The 15,559-nt window shown below is 54.5% G+C and overlaps 5 non-coding genes across 5 annotated transcripts; all 5 read left to right on the top strand.

Moving 5' to 3' along the window:
* The first annotated feature begins 201 nt into the window (after positions 1-201).
* LOC141420522 (5S ribosomal RNA) lies at positions 202-320 on the top strand. Its single transcript, XR_012445072.1, has one exon. It is a non-coding gene; the product is annotated as a 5S ribosomal RNA (ribosomal RNA).
* Positions 321-3,525: 3,205 nt separating this feature from the next.
* Positions 3,526-3,644, top strand: LOC141420521 (5S ribosomal RNA). Its single transcript, XR_012445071.1, has one exon. It is a non-coding gene; the product is annotated as a 5S ribosomal RNA (ribosomal RNA).
* A 3,205-nt stretch (positions 3,645-6,849) lies between these two features.
* LOC141420520 (5S ribosomal RNA) lies at positions 6,850-6,968 on the top strand. Its single transcript, XR_012445070.1, has one exon. It is a non-coding gene; the product is annotated as a 5S ribosomal RNA (ribosomal RNA).
* A 3,203-nt stretch (positions 6,969-10,171) lies between these two features.
* Positions 10,172-10,290, top strand: LOC141420519 (5S ribosomal RNA). Its single transcript, XR_012445069.1, has one exon. It is a non-coding gene; the product is annotated as a 5S ribosomal RNA (ribosomal RNA).
* A 3,202-nt stretch (positions 10,291-13,492) lies between these two features.
* On the top strand, positions 13,493-13,611 carry LOC141420518 (5S ribosomal RNA). Its single transcript, XR_012445068.1, has one exon. It is a non-coding gene; the product is annotated as a 5S ribosomal RNA (ribosomal RNA).
* The last annotated feature ends 1,948 nt before the right edge of the window (positions 13,612-15,559 follow it).

The following is a 15,559-nucleotide window of genomic DNA, read 5'->3' as shown; positions in this document are numbered from 1 at the left end:
ACACCTCGGGAAGAAAGCCAGCGAGTGGCCACCTGGGCGAGACCGGCTGCCCCAGCAGGCGTCCGGGGCCCCTGGCCGCTTGGCCAGAGGCCGCCAGCCCCCACCCCGCAGCCCCCACCCGCAGCCGTGCCAGGGGAGCAGTGTGGAGACGCAGGCCGCGCCCACCTCACGCTCTTGGGGCTCCAGGAGGCGGCAGCTGGCGTCTACGGCCATACCACCCTGAACGCGCCCGATCTCGTCTGATCTCGGAAGCTAAGCAGGGTCGGGCCTGGTTAGTACTTGGATGGGAGACCGCCTGGGAATACCGGGTGCTGTAGGCTTTTGCTCGTCCCTCCCTCGCTGCTCCTTTTGGCCTCCGGGACCTCACCGCCCCGACCCAGCGCCACCACCACCGGCGACCCCTTCCCCGCCACCCCGCCAGACCCACGCCTCCCACCTCACAGACACGCCCCCGAATCCTCTCCTCTCCCCTCCCCACACTCTCGTGGGGCGCGCGCCCGCTCACTGGGCACCAGCCGGGTGGGTCCCAGGCCACGTTGGGGACCGCTCCCCAACTGTCCTCAGAAAGCCAGCAGGAGTAGAAAACGTTCAGGCGGACGGTGAGGGAAGTGCGAAAGCCCTGAGAAAGCGGGTCTGCAGCCCAGCGGGCCCCAGACTGGGACGCGCCACACCCTGGCTCGCCACAAGGTGGTGCACTGGGCCCAGGGCAAGACGCCAGGGGACAGGGAGGCAGGCCACCTCAGTCGGGTGCTGCTCCGTCGCTCGACCCAACACAGGTCAGCGTGTGCATGACCTCTCCGTGGGGCCCCAACTCCCACGGCGGTGCCTGCAGTCACGGGGACAGCGGGCGCAGGGCCTGAGCTCACGGTGAGGGGAGTATGCTTAGAATGCAAAATTCAAACACACCCGGGAATACATTGGCAAGGAGAAGTCCCAGAAAGAGTTGCAACCCTGACATTGAGGGCGCGTTTCCTTTTGCTTGGTCCTGTACCCTGCTTGAGTGTGAGTGGTGATGAATTGCTGCCCGTTTCGGATCGTTTGGTGGCAATGTAGTTTGTACCTTTCTCTGCAATGTGTGAAGTCTTTCTTTGTGTAATAGGCTGTATTGGCAAGTGTCTCTACCTTTCAGTGTTTATCCAAAGTCAATCCAAGGCTGTGGTCCGCGAGTCTAAGAACAAACCCTGTGTTTTATGTCCAAAACTAAAAACACCACTTTTAAGTATGCTAGGACGGGTCCGGAGCAGGTAGAAATAGGGACTTCTTCCCGAGTAGTGTACAACGCCGTGGCCACTCATAGAAGTTTGTGCCTAGAGGGCTTTCATGTTCGATAGACACGCATCCATCATAACCACTTTTTTGTTTTATTTATTTGTTTATTTGTTTATTTATGTATTTACGTATTTACGTATTGATTTTTGTGGTACCAGTGCTTGAATTCAGGGCGTACACCTTGCCCCGCTCCACCAGCCCTTTTCGTGTGAGGGTTTTAAAGGGTTGACTCTCCAGGGTCCCCGAAGCCCACACTGCCTAAATTACCTGTGATAGAAAGAAAGGCAGGGGCAGTGCCTGAGACCACAAGGACTTTTCCCCTTATCGCTTCCTGATTGCTTGCAAGTGCTGGCTGTCTACCACCACAAGGACACTTCTCTTTACCTCTCCCTGGCTGCGTACCCCGGAAAACCTCCTCACCCCTAGCCCCCGCCCCCCCACCCCCCCGGCGAGGCTTGCATCCCAGGATGTCCAGAGTGCAGGACGCCCCTCACCTAGGCAAAATAAAGCGTGCTCTCGTCTGTAGAGGTCTCGGTCTCCTTTTCCTCGAGGCATCCTCTTTTCTAACATTTGGCTTTTTCTAACAGGTCTCATGGAAGGACTTGCTTGGGCGGGCCTGGAAACGTGATCCACCTGAGTAGCTAAGGTTTCAGGCGTGAGCAAGCAGCACCCAGCAAGAACCAAGGTGTTGAGAGGTCTGGCATGAGGGACTCCATTTCAACTTGGAAGGCCTTTCACCCTCATCTCTAGAAACTTTGTCTCTGAGCTGTTTCCTCGGAGTGTTTTTCGATTGGTCGTTTTCATCTTTCGACGTGAGGATTAGTTTTTTTCTCTAAGTGTCTTATGTGTGTGGGGGGGTCGAGCAACAAACAGGTCAGGTGGGAGTCAGTGTCAGCTGGACCCTTTGGCCAAATTTAAACAACAAACAGGCTTGGAAGGAGTCCCTTTTTAGCTAGTGGCCTCTAAACCATGACAAAGAAAACAGAATCTAAAGCTGACTTGTGTGAGGGACATGTACCTGTCTGTTACAGTCTTTTTTCATTGTTTCTTTTTTTTTTTTTTGTTTAATGGGCTTGATTGTAAATGTCCCAGGAGGATCAGAAGTGCAATTCCAAATACGTAAAAGAGCCATGGTAAAAATTCTGACGGACAACTTAGCAACTAAGTGAAGAGTATGTCAGTACCATCAGCATTTGATCACAGCGTTTCTGTAAATTTTGTAGTTTAGAGGGCCCGACAGCCTTGGAAAATGCAGATATGCTTACTATCTAGGAACGAATGACAGCATGACAGCTCTCTAGAGGTTATCCACACATATCAGTGGTTATCCTGAGAGTAAAACCTCAGAGTGCCCATTCATTGAGGGGTCAGTGTCAGTGACCCCAAATAGCCTCATCACAGGCACATGTAGGCTCCTAACTGTATTAGAATCATGTAAGACAATAGTTGTTTCACCATAGGGATGAAGCCATCTAGAAGATTTTCTATAAACCAACTCTTAATGAATTTTCATTTCGTCATGATCGTCATCTCAGTGGTCGAAACCCTGAGAAAAATTAGAAGGGAACAGAAGTAAATACTTCTGAGGACAAAGTGTAGAGTTTAGGAAGCCTGAGGGTTGACAGGACAGGATTTCTTAGGACGTTGAGTAGGGATGGGACGAGATGTTTTTTTTCTTTCCCTTGTCTCCACGATTTCGGTGGTGAAAGGGGCCTCTGAGCTGGAAATGTTCCCGATTGAGCCCCGCAGCCCCAGGCCCAGAGTGTGGAGGAGGGCGCAGCGGGTCGGCTAAGGGCGCGGCTGCCGTTTTGCAGAGGGCTGGAGGGGCAGTGGGGCTTTGTGGATGAGGAGGACCGGAAAGGTCCCCAAGACGTCCGTCGGGAGCCACGCGCCCAAGTGTCGGCTCCCGCATTCGAGGGAGGAGGGCGGCCAGAACTGTGCGCACCCCACACCCCCGCCTTAGCCAAGGCAGTGACACATCCCCAGAGGAACAAGAGCCCGAGAGCACTGAGCAATGTTCCCCTGAGAAAACTCGATCCTGGTCCGGGCACCGGGACACCTCGGGAAGAAAGCCAGCGAGTGGCCACCTGGGCGAGACCGGCTGCCCCAGCAGGCGTCCGGGGCCCCTGGCCGCTTGGCCAGAGGCCGCCAGCCCCCACCCCGCAGCCCCCACCCGCAGCCGTGCCAGGGGAGCAGTGTGGAGACGCAGGCCGCGCCCACCTCACGCTCTTGGGGCTCCAGGAGGCGGCAGCTGGCGTCTACGGCCATACCACCCTGAACGCGCCCGATCTCGTCTGATCTCGGAAGCTAAGCAGGGTCGGGCCTGGTTAGTACTTGGATGGGAGACCGCCTGGGAATACCGGGTGCTGTAGGCTTTTGCTCGTCCCTCCCTCGCTGCTCCTTTTGGCCTCCGGGACCTCACCGCCCCGACCCAGCGCCACCACCACCGGCGACCCCTTCCCCGCCACCCCGCCAGACCCACGCCTCCCACCTCACAGACACGCCCCCGAATCCTCTCCTCTCCCCTCCCCACACTCTCGTGGGGCGCGCGCCCGCTCACTGGGCACCGGCCGGGTGGGTCCCAGGCCACGTTGGGGACCGCTCCCCAACTGTCCTCAGAAAGCCAGCAGGAGTAGAAAACGTTCAGGCGGACGGTGAGGGAAGTGCGAAAGCCCTGAGAAAGCGGGTCTGCAGCCCAGCGGGCCCCAGACTGGGACGCGCCACACCCTGGCTCGCCACAAGGTGGTGCACTGGGCCCAGGGCAAGACGCCAGGGGACAGGGAGGCAGGCCACCTCAGTCGGGTGCTGCTCCGTCGCTCGACCCAACACAGGTCAGCGTGTGCATGACCTCTCCGTGGGGCCCCAACTCCCACGGCGGTGCCTGCAGTCACGGGGACAGCGGGCGCAGGGCCTGAGCTCACGGTGAGGGGAGTATGCTTAGAATGCAAAATTCAAACACACCCGGGAATACATTGGCAAGGAGAAGTCCCAGAAAGAGTTGCAACCCTGACATTGAGGGCGCGTTTCCTTTTGCTTGGTCCTGTACCCTGCTTGAGTGTGAGTGGTGATGAATTGCTGCCCGTTTCGGATCGTTTGGTGGCAATGTAGTTTGTACCTTTCTCTGCAATGTGTGAAGTCTTTCTTTGTGTAATAGGCTGTATTGGCAAGTGTCTCTACCTTTCAGTGTTTATCCAAAGTCAATCCAAGGCTGTGGTCCGCGAGTCTAAGAACAAACCCTGTGTTTTATGTCCAAAACTAAAAACACCACTTTTAAGTATGCTAGGACGGGTCCGGAGCAGGTAGAAATAGGGACTTCTTCCCGAGTAGTGTACAACGCCGTGGCCACTCATAGAAGTTTGTGCCTAGAGGGCTTTCATGTTCGATAGACACGCATCCATCATAACCACTTTTTTGTTTTATTTATTTGTTTATTTGTTTATTTATGTATTTACGTATTTACGTATTGATTTTTGTGGTACCAGTGCTTGAATTCAGGGCGTACACCTTGCCCCGCTCCACCAGCCCTTTTCGTGTGAGGGTTTTAAAGGGTTGACTCTCCAGGGTCCCCGAAGCCCACACTGCCTAAATTACCTGTGATAGAAAGAAAGGCAGGGGCAGTGCCTGAGACCACAAGGACTTTTCCCCTTATCGCTTCCTGATTGCTTGCAAGTGCTGGCTGTCTACCACCACAAGGACACTTCTCTTTACCTCTCCCTGGCTGCGTACCCCGGAAAACCTCCTCACCCCTAGCCCCCGCCCCCCCCCCCCCGGCGAGGCTTGCATCCCAGGATGTCCAGAGTGCAGGACGCCCCTCACCTAGGCAAAATAAAGCGTGCTCTCGTCTGTAGAGGTCTCGGTCTCCTTTTCCTCGAGGCATCCTCTTTTCTAACATTTGGCTTTTTCTAACAGGTCTCATGGAAGGACTTGCTTGGGCGGGCCTGGAAACGTGATCCACCTGAGTAGCTAAGGTTTCAGGCGTGAGCAAGCAGCACCCAGCAAGAACCAAGGTGTTGAGAGGTCTGGCATGAGGGACTCCATTTCAACTTGGAAGGCCTTTCACCCTCATCTCTAGAAACTTTGTCTCTGAGCTGTTTCCTCAGAGTGTTTTTCGATTGGTCGTTTTCATCTTTCGACGTGAGGATTAGTTTTTTTCTCTAAGTGTCTTATGTGTGTGGGGGGGTCGAGCAACAAACAGGTCAGGTGGGAGTCAGTGTCAGCTGGACCCTTTGGCCAAATTTAAACAACAAACAGGCTTGGAAGGAGTCCCTTTTTAGCTAGTGGCCTCTAAACCATGACAAAGAAAACAGAATCTAAAGCTGACTTGTGTGAGGGACATGTACCTGTCTGTTACAGTCTTTTTTCATTGTTTCTTTTTTTTTTTTTTTTGTTTAATGGGCTTGATTGTAAATGTCCCAGGAGGATCAGAAGTGCAATTCCAAATACGTAAAAGAGCCATGGTAAAAATTCTGACGGACAACTTAGCAACTAAGTGAAGAGTATGTCAGTACCATCAGCATTTGATCACAGCGTTTCTGTAAATTTTGTAGTTTAGAGGGCCCGACAGCCTTGGAAAATGCAGATATGCTTACTATCTAGGAACGAATGACAGCATGACAGCTCTCTAGAGGTTATCCACACATATCAGTGGTTATCCTGAGAGTAAAACCTCAGAGTGCCCATTCATTGAGGGGTCAGTGTCAGTGACCCCAAATAGCCTCATCACAGGCACATGTAGGCTCCTAACTGTATTAGAATCATGTAAGACAATAGTTGTTTCACCATAGGGATGAAGCCATCTAGAAGATTTTCTATAAACCAACTCTTAATGAATTTTCATTTCGTCATGATCGTCATCTCAGTGGTCGAAACCCTGAGAAAAATTAGAAGGGAACAGAAGTAAATACTTCTGAGGACAAAGTGTAGAGTTTAGGAAGCCTGAGGGTTGACAGGACAGGATTTCTTAGGACGTTGAGTAGGGATGGGACGAGATGTTTTTTTTCTTTCCCTTGTCTCCACGATTTCGGTGGTGAAAGGGGCCTCTGAGCTGGAAATGTTCCCGATTGAGCCCCGCAGCCCCAGGCCCAGAGTGTGGAGGAGGGCGCAGCGGGTCGGCTAAGGGCGCGGCTGCCGTTTTGCAGAGGGCTGGAGGGGCAGTGGGGCTTTGTGGATGAGGAGGACCGGAAAGGTCCCCAAGACGTCCGTCGGGAGCCACGCGCCCAAGTGTCGGCTCCCGCATTCGAGGGAGGAGGGCGGCCAGAACTGTGCGCACCCCACACCCCCGCCTTAGCCAAGGCAGTGACACATCCCCAGAGGAACAAGAGCCCGAGAGCACTGAGCAATGTTCCCCTGAGAAAACTCGATCCTGGTCCGGGCACCGGGACACCTCGGGAAGAAAGCCAGCGAGTGGCCACCTGGGCGAGACCGGCTGCCCCAGCAGGCGTCCGGGGCCCCTGGCCGCTTGGCCAGAGGCCGCCAGCCCCCACCCCGCAGCCCCCACCCGCAGCCGTGCCAGGGGAGCAGTGTGGAGACGCAGGCCGCGCCCACCTCACGCTCTTGGGGCTCCAGGAGGCGGCAGCTGGCGTCTACGGCCATACCACCCTGAACGCGCCCGATCTCGTCTGATCTCGGAAGCTAAGCAGGGTCGGGCCTGGTTAGTACTTGGATGGGAGACCGCCTGGGAATACCGGGTGCTGTAGGCTTTTGCTCGTCCCTCCCTCGCTGCTCCTTTTGGCCTCCGGGACCTCACCGCCCCGACCCAGCGCCACCACCACCGGCGACCCCTTCCCCGCCACCCCGCCAGACCCACGCCTCCCACCTCACAGACACGCCCCCGAATCCTCTCCTCTCCCCTCCCCACACTCTCGTGGGGCGCGCGCCCGCTCACTGGGCACCAGCCGGGTGGGTCCCAGGCCACGTTGGGGACCGCTCCCCAACTGTCCTCAGAAAGCCAGCAGGAGTAGAAAACGTTCAGGCGGACGGTGAGGGAAGTGCGAAAGCCCTGAGAAAGCGGGTCTGCAGCCCAGCGGGCCCCAGACTGGGACGCGCCACACCCTGGCTCGCCACAAGGTGGTGCACTGGGCCCAGGGCAAGACGCCAGGGGACAGGGAGGCAGGCCACCTCAGTCGGGTGCTGCTCCGTCGCTCGACCCAACACAGGTCAGCGTGTGCATGACCTCTCCGTGGGGCCCCAACTCCCACGGCGGTGCCTGCAGTCACGGGGACAGCGGGCGCAGGGCCTGAGCTCACGGTGAGGGGAGTATGCTTAGAATGCAAAATTCAAACACACCCGGGAATACATTGGCAAGGAGAAGTCCCAGAAAGAGTTGCAACCCTGACATTGAGGGCGCGTTTCCTTTTGCTTGGTCCTGTACCCTGCTTGAGTGTGAGTGGTGATGAATTGCTGCCCGTTTCGGATCGTTTGGTGGCAATGTAGTTTGTACCTTTCTCTGCAATGTGTGAAGTCTTTCTTTGTGTAATAGGCTGTATTGGCAAGTGTCTCTACCTTTCAGTGTTTATCCAAAGTCAATCCAAGGCTGTGGTCCGCGAGTCTAAGAACAAACCCTGTGTTTTATGTCCAAAACTAAAAACACCACTTTTAAGTATGCTAGGACGGGTCCGGAGCAGGTAGAAATAGGGACTTCTTCCCGAGTAGTGTACAACGCCGTGGCCACTCATAGAAGTTTGTGCCTAGAGGGCTTTCATGTTCGATAGACACGCATCCATCATAACCACTTTTTTGTTTTATTTATTTGTTTATTTGTTTATTTATGTATTTACGTATTTACGTATTGATTTTTGTGGTACCAGTGCTTGAATTCAGGGCGTACACCTTGCCCCGCTCCACCAGCCCTTTTCGTGTGAGGGTTTTAAAGGGTTGACTCTCCAGGGTCCCCGAAGCCCACACTGCCTAAATTACCTGTGATAGAAAGAAAGGCAGGGGCAGTGCCTGAGACCACAAGGACTTTTCCCCTTATCGCTTCCTGATTGCTTGCAAGTGCTGGCTGTCTACCACCACAAGGACACTTCTCTTTACCTCTCCCTGGCTGCGTACCCCGGAAAACCTCCTCACCCCTAGCCCCCGCCCCCCCCCCCCGGCGAGGCTTGCATCCCAGGATGTCCAGAGTGCAGGACGCCCCTCACCTAGGCAAAATAAAGCGTGCTCTCGTCTGTAGAGGTCTCGGTCTCCTTTTCCTCGAGGCATCCTCTTTTCTAACATTTGGCTTTTTCTAACAGGTCTCATGGAAGGACTTGCTTGGGCGGGCCTGGAAACGTGATCCACCTGAGTAGCTAAGGTTTCAGGCGTGAGCAAGCAGCACCCAGCAAGAACCAAGGTGTTGAGAGGTCTGGCATGAGGGACTCCATTTCAACTTGGAAGGCCTTTCACCCTCATCTCTAGAAACTTTGTCTCTGAGCTGTTTCCTCGGAGTGTTTTTCGATTGGTCGTTTTCATCTTTCGACGTGAGGATTAGTTTTTTTCTCTAAGTGTCTTATGTGTGTGGGGGGGTCGAGCAACAAACAGGTCAGGTGGGAGTCAGTGTCAGCTGGACCCTTTGGCCAAATTTAAACAACAAACAGGCTTGGAAGGAGTCCCTTTTTAGCTAGTGGCCTCTAAACCATGACAAAGAAAACAGAATCTAAAGCTGACTTGTGTGAGGGACATGTACCTGTCTGTTACAGTCTTTTTTCATTGTTTCTTTTTTTTTTTTTTTGTTTAATGGGCTTGATTGTAAATGTCCCAGGAGGATCAGAAGTGCAATTCCAAATACGTAAAAGAGCCATGGTAAAAATTCTGACGGACAACTTAGCAACTAAGTGAAGAGTATGTCAGTACCATCAGCATTTGATCACAGCGTTTCTGTAAATTTTGTAGTTTAGAGGGCCCGACAGCCTTGGAAAATGCAGATATGCTTACTATCTAGGAACGAATGACAGCATGACAGCTCTCTAGAGGTTATCCACACATATCAGTGGTTATCCTGAGAGTAAAACCTCAGAGTGCCCATTCATTGAGGGGTCAGTGTCAGTGACCCCAAATAGCCTCATCACAGGCACATGTAGGCTCCTAACTGTATTAGAATCATGTAAGACAATAGTTGTTTCACCATAGGGATGAAGCCATCTAGAAGATTTTCTATAAACCAACTCTTAATGAATTTTCATTTCGTCATGATCGTCATCTCAGTGGTCGAAACCCTGAGAAAAATTAGAAGGGAACAGAAGTAAATACTTCTGAGGACAAAGTGTAGAGTTTAGGAAGCCTGAGGGTTGACAGGACAGGATTTCTTAGGACGTTGAGTAGGGATGGGACGAGATGTTTTTTTTCTTTCCCTTGTCTCCACGATTTCGGTGGTGAAAGGGGCCTCTGAGCTGGAAATGTTCCCGATTGAGCCCCGCAGCCCCAGGCCCAGAGTGTGGAGGAGGGCGCAGCGGGTCGGCTAAGGGCGCGGCTGCCGTTTTGCAGAGGGCTGGAGGGGCAGTGGGGCTTTGTGGATGAGGAGGACCGGAAAGGTCCCCAAGACGTCCGTCGGGAGCCACGCGCCCAAGTGTCGGCTCCCGCATTCGAGGGAGGAGGGCGGCCAGAACTGTGCGCACCCCACACCCCCGCCTTAGCCAAGGCAGTGACACATCCCCAGAGGAACAAGAGCCCGAGAGCACTGAGCAATGTTCCCCTGAGAAAACTCGATCCTGGTCCGGGCACCGGGACACCTCGGGAAGAAAGCCAGCGAGTGGCCACCTGGGCGAGACCGGCTGCCCCAGCAGGCGTCCGGGGCCCCTGGCCGCTTGGCCAGAGGCCGCCAGCCCCCACCCCGCAGCCCCCACCCGCAGCCGTGCCAGGGGAGCAGTGTGGAGACGCAGGCCGCGCCCACCTCACGCTCTTGGGGCTCCAGGAGGCGGCAGCTGGCGTCTACGGCCATACCACCCTGAACGCGCCCGATCTCGTCTGATCTCGGAAGCTAAGCAGGGTCGGGCCTGGTTAGTACTTGGATGGGAGACCGCCTGGGAATACCGGGTGCTGTAGGCTTTTGCTCGTCCCTCCCTCGCTGCTCCTTTTGGCCTCCGGGACCTCACCGCCCCGACCCAGCGCCACCACCACCGGCGACCCCTTCCCCGCCACCCCGCCAGACCCACGCCTCCCACCTCACAGACACGCCCCCGAATCCTCTCCTCTCCCCTCCCCACACTCTCGTGGGGCGCGCGCCCGCTCACTGGGCACCAGCCGGGTGGGTCCCAGGCCACGTTGGGGACCGCTCCCCAACTGTCCTCAGAAAGCCAGCAGGAGTAGAAAACGTTCAGGCGGACGGTGAGGGAAGTGCGAAAGCCCTGAGAAAGCGGGTCTGCAGCCCAGCGGGCCCCAGACTGGGACGCGCCACACCCTGGCTCGCCACAAGGTGGTGCACTGGGCCCAGGGCAAGACGCCAGGGGACAGGGAGGCAGGCCACCTCAGTCGGGTGCTGCTCCGTCGCTCGACCCAACACAGGTCAGCGTGTGCATGACCTCTCCGTGGGGCCCCAACTCCCACGGCGGTGCCTGCAGTCACGGGGACAGCGGGCGCAGGGCCTGAGCTCACGGTGAGGGGAGTATGCTTAGAATGCAAAATTCAAACACACCCGGGAATACATTGGCAAGGAGAAGTCCCAGAAAGAGTTGCAACCCTGACATTGAGGGCGCGTTTCCTTTTGCTTGGTCCTGTACCCTGCTTGAGTGTGAGTGGTGATGAATTGCTGCCCGTTTCGGATCGTTTGGTGGCAATGTAGTTTGTACCTTTCTCTGCAATGTGTGAAGTCTTTCTTTGTGTAATAGGCTGTATTGGCAAGTGTCTCTACCTTTCAGTGTTTATCCAAAGTCAATCCAAGGCTGTGGTCCGCGAGTCTAAGAACAAACCCTGTGTTTTATGTCCAAAACTAAAAACACCACTTTTAAGTATGCTAGGACGGGTCCGGAGCAGGTAGAAATAGGGACTTCTTCCCGAGTAGTGTACAACGCCGTGGCCACTCATAGAAGTTTGTGCCTAGAGGGCTTTCATGTTCGATAGACACGCATCCATCATAACCACTTTTTTGTTTTATTTATTTGTTTATTTGTTTATTTATGTATTTACGTATTTACGTATTGATTTTTGTGGTACCAGTGCTTGAATTCAGGGCGTACACCTTGCCCCGCTCCACCAGCCCTTTTCGTGTGAGGGTTTTAAAGGGTTGACTCTCCAGGGTCCCCGAAGCCCACACTGCCTAAATTACCTGTGATAGAAAGAAAGGCAGGGGCAGTGCCTGAGACCACAAGGACTTTTCCCCTTATCGCTTCCTGATTGCTTGCAAGTGCTGGCTGTCTACCACCACAAGGACACTTCTCTTTACCTCTCCCTGGCTGCGTACCCCGGAAAACCTCCTCACCCCTAGCCCCCGCCCCCCCCCCCGGCGAGGCTTGCATCCCAGGATGTCCAGAGTGCAGGACGCCCCTCACCTAGGCAAAATAAAGCGTGCTCTCGTCTGTAGAGGTCTCGGTCTCCTTTTCCTCGAGGCATCCTCTTTTCTAACATTTGGCTTTTTCTAACAGGTCTCATGGAAGGACTTGCTTGGGCGGGCCTGGAAACGTGATCCACCTGAGTAGCTAAGGTTTCAGGCGTGAGCAAGCAGCACCCAGCAAGAACCAAGGTGTTGAGAGGTCTGGCATGAGGGACTCCATTTCAACTTGGAAGGCCTTTCACCCTCATCTCTAGAAACTTTGTCTCTGAGCTGTTTCCTCGGAGTGTTTTTCGATTGGTCGTTTTCATCTTTCGACGTGAGGATTAGTTTTTTTCTCTAAGTGTCTTATGTGTGTGGGGGGGTCGAGCAACAAACAGGTCAGGTGGGAGTCAGTGTCAGCTGGACCCTTTGGCCAAATTTAAACAACAAACAGGCTTGGAAGGAGTCCCTTTTTAGCTAGTGGCCTCTAAACCATGACAAAGAAAACAGAATCTAAAGCTGACTTGTGTGAGGGACATGTACCTGTCTGTTACAGTCTTTTTTCATTGTTTCTTTTTTTTTTTTTTTGTTTAATGGGCTTGATTGTAAATGTCCCAGGAGGATCAGAAGTGCAATTCCAAATACGTAAAAGAGCCATGGTAAAAATTCTGACGGACAACTTAGCAACTAAGTGAAGAGTATGTCAGTACCATCAGCATTTGATCACAGCGTTTCTGTAAATTTTGTAGTTTAGAGGGCCCGACAGCCTTGGAAAATGCAGATATGCTTACTATCTAGGAACGAATGACAGCATGACAGCTCTCTAGAGGTTATCCACACATATCAGTGGTTATCCTGAGAGTAAAACCTCAGAGTGCCCATTCATTGAGGGGTCAGTGTCAGTGACCCCAAATAGCCTCATCACAGGCACATGTAGGCTCCTAACTGTATTAGAATCATGTAAGACAATAGTTGTTTCACCATAGGGATGAAGCCATCTAGAAGATTTTCTATAAACCAACTCTTAATGAATTTTCATTTCGTCATGATCGTCATCTCAGTGGTCGAAACCCTGAGAAAAATTAGAAGGGAACAGAAGTAAATACTTCTGAGGACAAAGTGTAGAGTTTAGGAAGCCTGAGGGTTGACAGGACAGGATTTCTTAGGACGTTGAGTAGGGATGGGACGAGATGTTTTTTTTCTTTCCCTTGTCTCCACGATTTCGGTGGTGAAAGGGGCCTCTGAGCTGGAAATGTTCCCGATTGAGCCCCGCAGCCCCAGGCCCAGAGTGTGGAGGAGGGCGCAGCCGGTCGGCTAAGGGCGCGGCTGCCGTTTTGCAGAGGGCTGGAAGGGCAGTGGGGCTTTGTGGATGAGGAGGACCGGAAAGGTCCCCAAGACGTCCGTCGGGAGCCACGCGCCCAAGTGTCAGCTCCCGCATTCGAGGGAGGAGGGCGGCCAGAACTGTGCGCACCCCACACCCCCGCCTTAGCCAAGGCAGTGACACATCCCCAGAGGAACAAGAGCCCGAGAGCACCGAGCAATGTTCCCCTGAGAAAACTCGATCCTGGTCCGGGCACCGGGACACCTCGGGAAGAAAGCCAGCGAGTGGCCACCTGGGCGAGACCGGCTGCCCCAGCAGGCGTCCGGGGCCCCTGGCCGCTTGGCCAGAGGCCGCCAGCCCCCACCCCGCAGCCCCCACCCGCAGCCGTGCCAGGGGAGCAGTGTGGAGACGCAGGCCGCGCCCACCTCACGCTCTTGGGGCTCCAGGAGGCGGCAGCTGGCGTCTACGGCCATACCACCCTGAACGCGCCCGATCTCGTCTGATCTCGGAAGCTAAGCAGGGTCGGGCCTGGTTAGTACTTGGATGGGAGACCGCCTGGGAATACCGGGTGCTGTAGGCTTTTGCTCGTCCCTCCCTCGCTGCTCCTTTTGGCCTCCGGGACCTCACCGCCCCGACCCAGCGCCACCACCACCGGCGACCCCTTCCCCGCCACCCCGCCAGACCCACGCCTCCCACCTCACAGACACGCCCCCGAATCCTCTCCTCTCCCCTCCCCACACTCTCGTGGGGCGCGCGCCCGCTCACTGGGCACCAGCCGGGTGGGTCCCAGGCCACGTTGGGGACCGCTCCCCAACTGTCCTCAGAAAGCCAGCAGGAGTAGAAAACGTTCAGGCGGACGGTGAGGGAAGTGCGAAAGCCCTGAGAAAGCGGGTCTGCAGCCCAGCGGGCCCCAGACTGGGACGCGCCACACCCTGGCTCGCCACAAGGTGGTGCACTGGGCCCAGGGCAAGACGCCAGGGGACAGGGAGGCAGGCCACCTCAGTCGGGTGCTGCTCCGTCGCTCGACCCAACACAGGTCAGCGTGTGCATGACCTCTCCGTGGGGCCCCAACTCCCACGGCGGTGCCTGCAGTCACGGGGACAGCGGGCGCAGGGCCTGAGCTCACGGTGAGGGGAGTATGCTTAGAATGCAAAATTCAAACACACCCGGGAATACATTGGCAAGGAGAAGTCCCAGAAAGAGTTGCAACCCTGACATTGAGGGCGCGTTTCCTTTTGCTTGGTCCTGTACCCTGCTTGAGTGTGAGTGGTGATGAATTGCTGCCCGTTTCGGATCGTTTGGTGGCAATGTAGTTTGTACCTTTCTCTGCAATGTGTGAAGTCTTTCTTTGTGTAATAGGCTGTATTGGCAAGTGTCTCTACCTTTCAGTGTTTATCCAAAGTCAATCCAAGGCTGTGGTCCGCGAGTCTAAGAACAAACCCTGTGTTTTATGTCCAAAACTAAAAACACCACTTTTAAGTATGCTAGGACGGGTCCGGAGCAGGTAGAAATAGGGACTTCTTCCCGAGTAGTGTACAACGCCGTGGCCACTCATAGAAGTTTGTGCCTAGAGGGCTTTCATGTTCGATAGACACGCATCCATCATAACCACTTTTTTGTTTTATTTATTTGTTTATTTGTTTATTTATGTATTTACGTATTTACGTATTGATTTTTGTGGTACCAGTGCTTGAATTCAGGGCGTACACCTTGCCCCGCTCCACCAGCCCTTTTCGTGTGAGGGTTTTAAAGGGTTGACTCTCCAGGGTCCCCGAAGCCCACACTGCCTAAATTACCTGTGATAGAAAGAAAGGCAGGGGCAGTGCCTGAGACCACAAGGACTTTTCCCCTTATCGCTTCCTGATTGCTTGCAAGTGCTGGCTGTCTACCACCACAAGGACACTTCTCTTTACCTCTCCCTGGCTGCGTACCCCGGAAAACCTCCTCACCCCTAGCCCCCGCCCCCCCACCCCCCCGGCGAGGCTTGCATCCCAGGATGTCCAGAGTGCAGGACGCCCCTCACCTAGGCAAAATAAAGCGTGCTCTCGTCTGTAGAGGTCTCGGTCTCCTTTTCCTCGAGGCATCCTCTTTTCTAACATTTGGCTTTTTCTAACAGGTCTCATGGAAGGACTTGCTTGGGCGGGCCTGGAAACGTGATCCACCTGAGTAGCTAAGGTTTCAGGCGTGAGCAAGCAGCACCCAGCAAGAACCAAGGTGTTGAGAGGTCTGGCATGAGGGACTCCATTTCAACTTGGAAGGCCTTTCACCCTCATCTCTAGAAACTTTGTCTCTGAGCTGTTTCCTCGGAGTGTTTTTCGATTGGTCGTTTTCATCTTTCGACGTGAGGATTAGTTTTTTTCTCTAAGTGTCTTATGTGTGTGGGGGGGTCGAGCAACAAACAGGTCAGGTGGGAGTCAGTGTCAGCTGGACCCTTTGGCCAAATTTAAACAACAAACAGGCTTGGAAGGAGTCCCTTTTTAGCTAGTGGCCTCTAAACCATGACAAAGAAAACAGAATCTAAAGCTGAC

Source organism: Castor canadensis, unplaced genomic scaffold (assembly GCF_047511655.1).
Source record: "Castor canadensis unplaced genomic scaffold, mCasCan1.hap1v2 HAP1_SCAFFOLD_318, whole genome shotgun sequence".
Taxonomy (NCBI): Eukaryota; Metazoa; Chordata; class Mammalia; order Rodentia; family Castoridae; genus Castor; species Castor canadensis.
The sequence above is the reverse complement of the archived record's forward strand: the minus strand, read 5'-3'. Positions and strand labels throughout refer to the sequence as shown.